Source organism: Theropithecus gelada, chromosome 17 (genome assembly GCF_003255815.1).
Source record: "Theropithecus gelada isolate Dixy chromosome 17, Tgel_1.0, whole genome shotgun sequence".
Lineage (NCBI taxonomy): Eukaryota > Metazoa > Chordata > Mammalia > Primates > Cercopithecidae > Theropithecus > Theropithecus gelada.
The window spans coordinates 36,053,062-36,061,249 of record NC_037685.1 but is presented as its reverse complement, the minus strand read 5'-3'; the positions used below and the strand labels follow the sequence as shown (position 1 = coordinate 36,061,249).

The window sequence follows — 8,188 nt, the reverse complement described above, 5'->3', positions numbered from 1 at the left end:
CTGGAGTCCATTAAACCTCTTTTTAAAAAATAAATTACCCAGTCTTGGGTATTTCTTCATAGAAATGTGAAAATGGACTAATACCATAAATTGGTACCAAGTAATGGGGCACTGCTGTAAAGATACCCAAAAATGTGGACGTGACTTTGGAACTGGGTAACAGGCAGAGGCTGAAACAGTTTGGCGGGCTCAGAAGAAGACAGGAAGATGTGGGAAACTTTGGAACTTCCTAGAGACTTGTTGAATGGCTTTGACCTAAATGCTGATAGTGATATGGACAATAAAGTCCCGGCTGACATGGTGTCAGATGGAGATGAGAAACTTGTTGGGAACTGGAACAAAGATGACTCTTGCTATGCTTTAACAAAGAGACTGGCAGCATTTTGCCCCTGTCCTTGAGATCTGTAGAACTTTGAACTTGAGAGGGATGATTTAGGATATCTGGCAGAAGAAATTTCTAAGTGGTAAAGTGTTCAAGAGGAAGCAGGCATAAACCTTTGGAGAATATGCAGGCTGATGATGCAACAGAAAAGAAAAACCTATTTTTCGAGGACAAATTCAAGCTAGCTGCAGAAATTTACATAAGTAACCAGGAGCCAAATGTTAATTGCCAAGACAATGGGGAAAGTGTCTCCAGAATATGTCAGAAGTCTTCATGGCAGCCCCTTCCATCACAGGCCTGGAGGTCTAGGAGGAAAAAAAATGGCTTTGTGGGCCAGGCCCAGGGCTTTGCTGCTTTGTGCAGTCTGGAGACTTGGTACCCTGCATCCCAGCTGTGGCTACAGGGGGCCGATGTAGAGCTCAGGCCATTGCTTTAGAGGTTGCAAACTCCAGGCCTTGGCAGCTTACATGTGTTATTGTGACTGTGGGTGCACAGAAGTCAAGAATTAAGGTTTAGGAACCTCTGCCTAGATTTCAGAGGATGTACAGAAATGCCTGGATGTCCAGGCAAGGGTGTTCTGCAGGGGCAGATCCCTCATGGAGAATCTCTGCTAGGGCAATGTGGAAGGAAAATGTGGGGTGGGAGCCCCTACACAGAGTCCCCACTGGGGCACTGCCTACTGGAGCTGTGAGAAGAGGGCCACCATCCTTTAGACCCCAAATGTAAGATCCACTGACAGCTTGCACCATGTGCCTGGAAAAGCCACAGACACTTAATGCCAGCTTGTGAAGGCAGCAGAGAGGACAGTTGTACCCTGCAAAACCACAGGGGAGAAGCTGTCCAAGACCATGGGAACCCACGTCTTGCATCAGCATGACCTGGATGTCAGACATGGAGTCAAAGGAGATCATTTTAAAGCTTTAAGATTTGACTGCCCTGCCAGATTTCAGACTTGTGTGGGGACTGTAGCCCCTTTATTTTGGCCAATTTCTCCCATTTGGAACTGTTATATTAACCCGATTCTTGTACCACCATTATTTGTAGGAAGTAATTAACTTGCTTTTGATTTTACTCATAGATGGAAGGGGCTTGCCTTGTCTTAGATGAGACTTTGGACTGTGGACTTTTGAGTTAATGCTGAAATGAGTTAAGACTTCAGGGGACTGTTTGGGAGACAGGATTGGTTTTGAAATGTGAAGACATGAGATCTGGGAGGGGCTAGACATGGAATGATATGGTTTGGCTGTGTCCCCACCCAAATCTCATCTTGAATTGTAGCTCCCATAATCTCTACATGTCATGGGAGGGATCAAATGGGAGGTAATTGGATCATGGGGGTGGGTTTTTCCTGTGCTTTTCTTGTGATGGTGACTATGTCTCACAAGATCTGATGCTTTTATAAAGGGCAGCTCCCCTGCACAAGCTCTCTTGCCTGCTGCCATGTAAGATATGCCTTTGTTCCTCATTCACCTTCCATCATGATTTTAAGGCCTCCCTAGCCATGTGAAACTGTGATTTCATTAAACTCTTTTCCTTTATAAATTACCCAGTCCCAGGTATTTCTTCATAGCAGTATGAAAATGGACTAATACAATATGATAATAATTTTTTTAGTGGGAAAAATTTAAGCAGTCAGCAGGGAAGAAAGAACATATATACACAGGAACAAAGCTAAGAATGGCAGCAGCATCAGAAGTAATATAAGGGAAAAGTAGGAGAGCAACATCTTTTAACTACTGAAAGAGGAAAATTATAAACATATAATTTTATACCCAGCAAAACTATTTTACAAAAAAAAAGGTAAAATAATCACAATGTGAAAGAGCTCAGACTGTTAATGCCTTGGTTTTGTTCAGAAAACCTGTAGATATGCAAGCAACCCATGGACAATTGTCTGCCAACAATAATATAAAATCTTATGTACCTAATAACAAAACCTCAAAATAGGGTGGATGTGGTGGCTAATGCCTGTAATCCCAGCACTTTGGGAGGGTGAGGCAGGCAGATCACTTGAAGTCAGGAGTTTGAGACCAGCCTGGTCAACATGGTGAAACTCTGTCTCTACTAAATATGCAAAAATTAGCCGGACATGGTGGCACGTGCCTATAGACCTAGATACCTGGGAGGCTAAGGCAGGAGAGTCACTTGAACCTGGGAAGCGGAGGTTGCAATAAGCTGAGATCGTGCCACTGCACTCCAGCCTGGGCGACAGAGCAAGACTCCATCTCAAAAACAAAACAAAACAAAACCTTCAAAATACGTGAAGCAAACTGTTGTAAATAAAAAGAGAAATAAATACATCTAAAATCATATAGGAAATTTCCATATTCTTCTCCCAATAATTGATAGAAAATGTATGCAGAAAATCAATAAGGCTGTGTAAGACCTGAAGAACACAATTAACAAACTTGACCTAATTGATGTTTATGAAAAATTCTACCTACTAGCAGCAGAATTGACATTTTTTGTTAGCACATGTAGAACATTTACCAACGTAGGTTGTTGCTAGTCTATAAATGAACTCAAAGTAAATTTAATAAGATCCATAAGAGTCAAGTAATATAAAATATTATATGACTATAACAGAATTAAATTATGAATCAATAACAGAAAGAGAAGGGGAATTTCACCAATTATTAGACACTGAACAACATACTTTAAAACTTTTTTTGAAATTTTACTTGACAAATAATAATTGTGTATGAGTATAACATGATGTTTTGCTCTATGTATATATTGTAGAAAGATTCAGTGAAGCTAATTACCTCACCAACTGTCTCAATTTGTTTTGTGGGGCTGTAACAGAATACCTGAGGTAGGTTAATTTATAATGAAAATGTATTGGCTCATGGTTCTGGAGGCTGGAAAATTCAAGATTGAGGAGTTGGCATCTGGGAAAGGCCTTCTTGCTGCCTATCTTATGGCAGAAGAGAGAGCAAGAGACTGAATTTGCAGCTTCAAGCCCTTTTACAATAGGCATCAATTCATTTGTGAGGGTAGAACCCTCATGACCTAAATGTCTCCCATTAGGCCTCACCTCGTAACACTGCTTCACTGGGAATCAAGTTTTCAACACATCATTTTTGGGGTATTCACACAATAGTGCCAAATTATCTTTCTTTTTGTGGTGAGAAAATTAAAAATTGATTCTTTTAGCAATTTCGACATATACAACACATTATTAACTGTGGCCATCATGCAATGCAATAGATCACTAAAACTTATTCCTCCAGTCTAACTGAAATTTTGTATCCTTTGATCAACATCTTCCCATTCCCCATCTCTCTCCCTTCCCCCAGACTTTTGTAACCACCTTTCTACTCTGTTTCTACCAGATTGACTTTTTTAGATTCTGCACATAAATGGGATCATACAGTATTTGTCTTTTGGTTCCTGGTTTATTTCTCTTAGCATAATGTCCTCCAGTTCCATCCATGTTGCTGTAAATGACAGCATTTTATTGTTTTTAAGACTTTACAGTATTCCACTGTATGTATGTGTATGAGTGTGTGCTCATCAAAAGACAAAATTAAGAAAATAGCAAAACACAACACATTTGTAACACAAATATCTGACAAATGACTTTTATCCAGAGTATGTTAGGAAACTCTTAAAACTCAACAATAAAAAGACAATAACCTCATTTTGAAAAATGTACAAAAGACTTGAATAGACAATTCAATTCAAAGGAAGACATATGGGCTGCAAGTCACTGTTGCACAGCCTGGTGCCCCATGCGTGTGGGACAGTCCCAACCCACTTTGCTCTCTAGTACTTGTAAGGCTTTTCTTTTCAAAATGCCTGAGGAAGAGCACCACGAAGAGGAGGAGGTGGAGACTTTTGCCTTCAGACAGAAGTTGCCTAACTCAGGTCTCTTATTATCAATACCTTCTATTCCAACAAGCAGATTTTCCTTCAAGAGTTGATTTCTAAAGTTTCTGATGCCTTGGACATGATTCTCTATGAGGGCCTGGCAGACACTTACAAGTTGGACAGTGGTAAAGAGCTGAAAATGGACATCATGCCCAACCCGCAGGAATGCACCCTGACTTTGGTGGACACAGGCATTGGCATGACAAAGCTGATTTCATAAATACTTTGGGAAGCATTGCCAAGTCTGATACTAAAGGATTTATGGAGGCTCTTCAGGCTCGTGCAGACATCTCCATGATTGTCAATTTGGTGTTGGCTTTCATTCTGCCTGTGTGGTGGCAGAGAAAGTGGTTGTGATCACAAAGCACAATGATGATGAACAGTAAGCCTGGGAGTCCTCTGGTGGGGGTTCCTTCACTGTATGTGCTGACCATGGCAGGGGTACCAAAATGATCCTCCACCTTAAAGAAAACCAGCAGAGTACTTAGAAGAGAGATGGGTCAAAGATGCAGTGGAAAAGCACTCATAGTTCATAGGCTAACCCATCACCCTCTATCTGAGGAAGGAAAGAGAGAAGGAAATCAGTGATGATGAGGCAGGGGAAGAGAAAGGCAAGAAATAATAGGAGGATAAAGATAATGAGGAAAAGCTCAAGACTGAAAATGTGGGTTCAAAGGAGGAGGATGACAGTGGTAAGGATAAGAAAAAGAAAACCAGGAAGATCAGAGAGAAATACATTGATCAGGAAGAACTAAACAAGACCAAGCCTATTTGGACAAGAAACCATGATTACATCATCCAGGAGAAGTATGGAGAATTCCGTAATAGCCACACTAATGACTGGGAAGACCACTTGGCAGTCAAGCACTTCTCTATAGAAGGTCAGTTGGAATTCAGGGCATTGCTATTCATCCCTAGTCAGGCTCCTTTTGACTTCTTTGAGAATAATAAGAATAAAGACACCATCAAACTCTACATCCTTCATGTGTTCATCGTGCACAGCTGTGATGAGCTGATACCAGAGGATCTCAACTTTATCCGTGGTACGGTTGACTCTGAGGATCTACCCTTGAACATTTGAGAAATGCTCCAGCAGAGCAAAATCTTGAAAGCCATTCACGAAAACATTGTTAAGCAGCACCTTGAGCTCGTCTCTGAGTTGGCAGAAGACAAAGAGAATTACAAGAAATTCTATCAGGTATTCTCTGAAAATCTAAAATTTGGAATCCCCCAGGACTCCCCTAACTGGCAACACCTGTCTGAGCTGCTGCACTTTCACACCTCCCAGTCTGGAGAAGAGATGACATCTCTGTCAGAATATGTCTTTTTTTTTTTTTTTTTTAATGAAGGATACACCTACTACATCACTGGTGAGAGCAACGAACAGGTGGCCAGCTCTGCTTTCGTGGAGTGAGTGCAGAAGCGAGGCTTGAAGGTAGTGTATAATACCAACCCCACTGATGAGTACTGTATGCAGCAGCTCAAGGAGTTTAATGGGAAGGGCCTCATCTCAGTTACCAAGGAGGGTCTGGAGCTACCTGAAGGTGAGGAGGAGAAGAAGAAAATGGAAGAGTGCAAAGTAAAGCTTGAGAACCTCTGCAAGTTCATGAAAATGATCTTGGATAAGAAGGTTGACAAGGTGACAGTTTCCAATAGGCTTGAGTCTTCACTTGCTGCATTGTGACCAGCATCTATGGCTTGACAGCCATTATGGAGCAGATTGTGAAAGCCCAGGCACTTTGGGACACCTCTATGATGGTTACCTGATGGCCAAAGGGCACCTGGTGATCACCATGACCACCGCGTTGTGGAGACGCTGTGGCAGAAGGCTGAGGTGGACAAGAATGACAAGGCTGTCAAGGACTGGGTGGTGCTGCTGTTGGAAACCAAGCTGCTCTTCTGACTTCTTCCTTGAGGATCCACAGACCCACTCCAACTACATCTACTGCATGATCAAGCTAGGCCTGGTATCAATGAAGATGAAGTGACAGCAGAGGAACCCACTGCTACTGTTCCTGATGAGATCCTCCAGTTTGAGGGCAATGAGGTTGTGTCTCACAGGGAAAGAATAGATCAGGAAATAGATCACGCTTGGAAACCTTGTGCGCTCTGTGTAGTGTTCTCAGGGCTCCCACCACAGCTTTGAGTGGCCCTGTCCCATCTGCCTCACTCCGATGATGCCTAGTGTTTTTTCTCTCCCATCCTTGTATCTAAGGCAGGAAACAAGGGCATCAAGCTCCATTTCCTCCCTAATTTGACAACAGGCTTGGATGTTGTGTATTGTGGGGTTTTTTAAATTTTGTTCTGAAATTAATCTATGCAAAATAAAGAAGATGCCATTTTATATAAAAAAGGAAGACATATGAATAGCCAGTAAGCAAATGAAAAGGTGCTCAACACTTTAGTTATCAGGAAAATGTAAATTAAAACCAAAGTAAGAAACTACTTTATACTCACTAGAATGGTTAAAATTCAAGATGATAATACCAAATGTTGGCCAAGAGGTGGAGCATGGACTTTCATACATTGCTGACTACAAAACAGTACAAACACTTGGGAAAACGGTTCAGTAGTTTTATTCATTTTTCTAAATAAAAGCAAATGTATCTTAACCTAAGGCAGAAGAATTATACTACTAGATGTTTACTTAAAATAAATGAAATGAGTTGTAGGAATTACTTGTATATTCTGGTTATAGTATTGCAGCTATCTTCTGTCACTCAGCAATTTGCCTTTCCCTGTCTTAGTATGCCTTTGGATAAACAGAAATTCTTACTTTTAAAGTAGTCCTACTTATCAGTCTTTCTATTTACAGTTAATGCTTTTTATGTCCTGATAAAATATATGTCCATAAAATGACATAAAAAGCAAAAACTAGAAACAACCCAAATGCCTATCAACAATTTAATGGATAAACAAACTGTGGTATTTTAATGTAAATACAATAATAATGAAATGTTGATACAACAACATAGATTAAGTCTCAAAGCATTTTATTGAGCAAAAGAAACAAGGTACAAAAGAATTCATGCTGAGTGATTTTATTCCTATGAAGTTCTAGAACATTCAAAACTAAAATATAGTTACAGAAAACAAGGTGGCAGGGACTAAGATGAATTGACTAGAACGAGCATGAAGATGACAGGGTGATAGGAATATTCTAAATCTTGATTGGAGTGATAGTTACACAGATGTATGCATTTGTCAAAACACTTTAAACTACGTTTAAAATCTGTGCATTTTATTATAAGTAAATTGTACCTTTACAATTTAATTGTACAATTTAATTTAAATTGTAAATTGTACCTTTGATTTAATTTAATTTGTACTTTTATAATTTACCATTTAAATAAGTTCCTTTACAATTTAAAAGTATGTAAGGAAGGGGTCCAGTTTCAGTTTTCTGCACATGGCTAGCCAGTTTTCCCAACACCATTTATTAAACAGGAAAGCCTTTCTCCATTGCTTGTTTTTGTCAGGTTTGTCAAAGATCAGATAGTTGTAGATGTGTGGTGTTATTTCTGAAGCCTCTGTTCCGTTCCATTGGTCTATATATCTGTTTTGGTACCAGTACCATGCTGTTTTGGTTATTGTAGACTTGTAGTAAGAAAGGCATACCTTTCTTTCTTGGAGAAACAAGGAAAAGAAAAAAGAAAAAAAAAGCACCCTCCCCCTCTATGGACACCTATGAGGACATGCAGTAATTGGATAAGGAAATTGAATCCATGACATAAAAGTAGCATGACCAGAGTGTATCAGGCTCATAGAAACGAGATAGGATTTCATCCAGCTTTTCAAGGCATACGAACATCTTCCCTCTGGAACACATAAAAAGGTGTACACAGTAGTGAAAATTACTTTTGATTGCCTTATAGGAAACATCTAACCTTTAAAAGTTTCCAGAGACTTGTGTGTAGGTTCCGCACCTGGTAT

At 40.1% G+C, this 8,188-nt stretch overlaps 1 pseudogene; it reads left to right on the top strand.

The window, feature by feature from the left end:
• Positions 1-4,179: 4,179 nt before the first annotated feature.
• Positions 4,180-6,401, top strand: LOC112611152 (annotated as a pseudogene).
• The last annotated feature ends 1,787 nt before the right edge of the window (positions 6,402-8,188 follow it).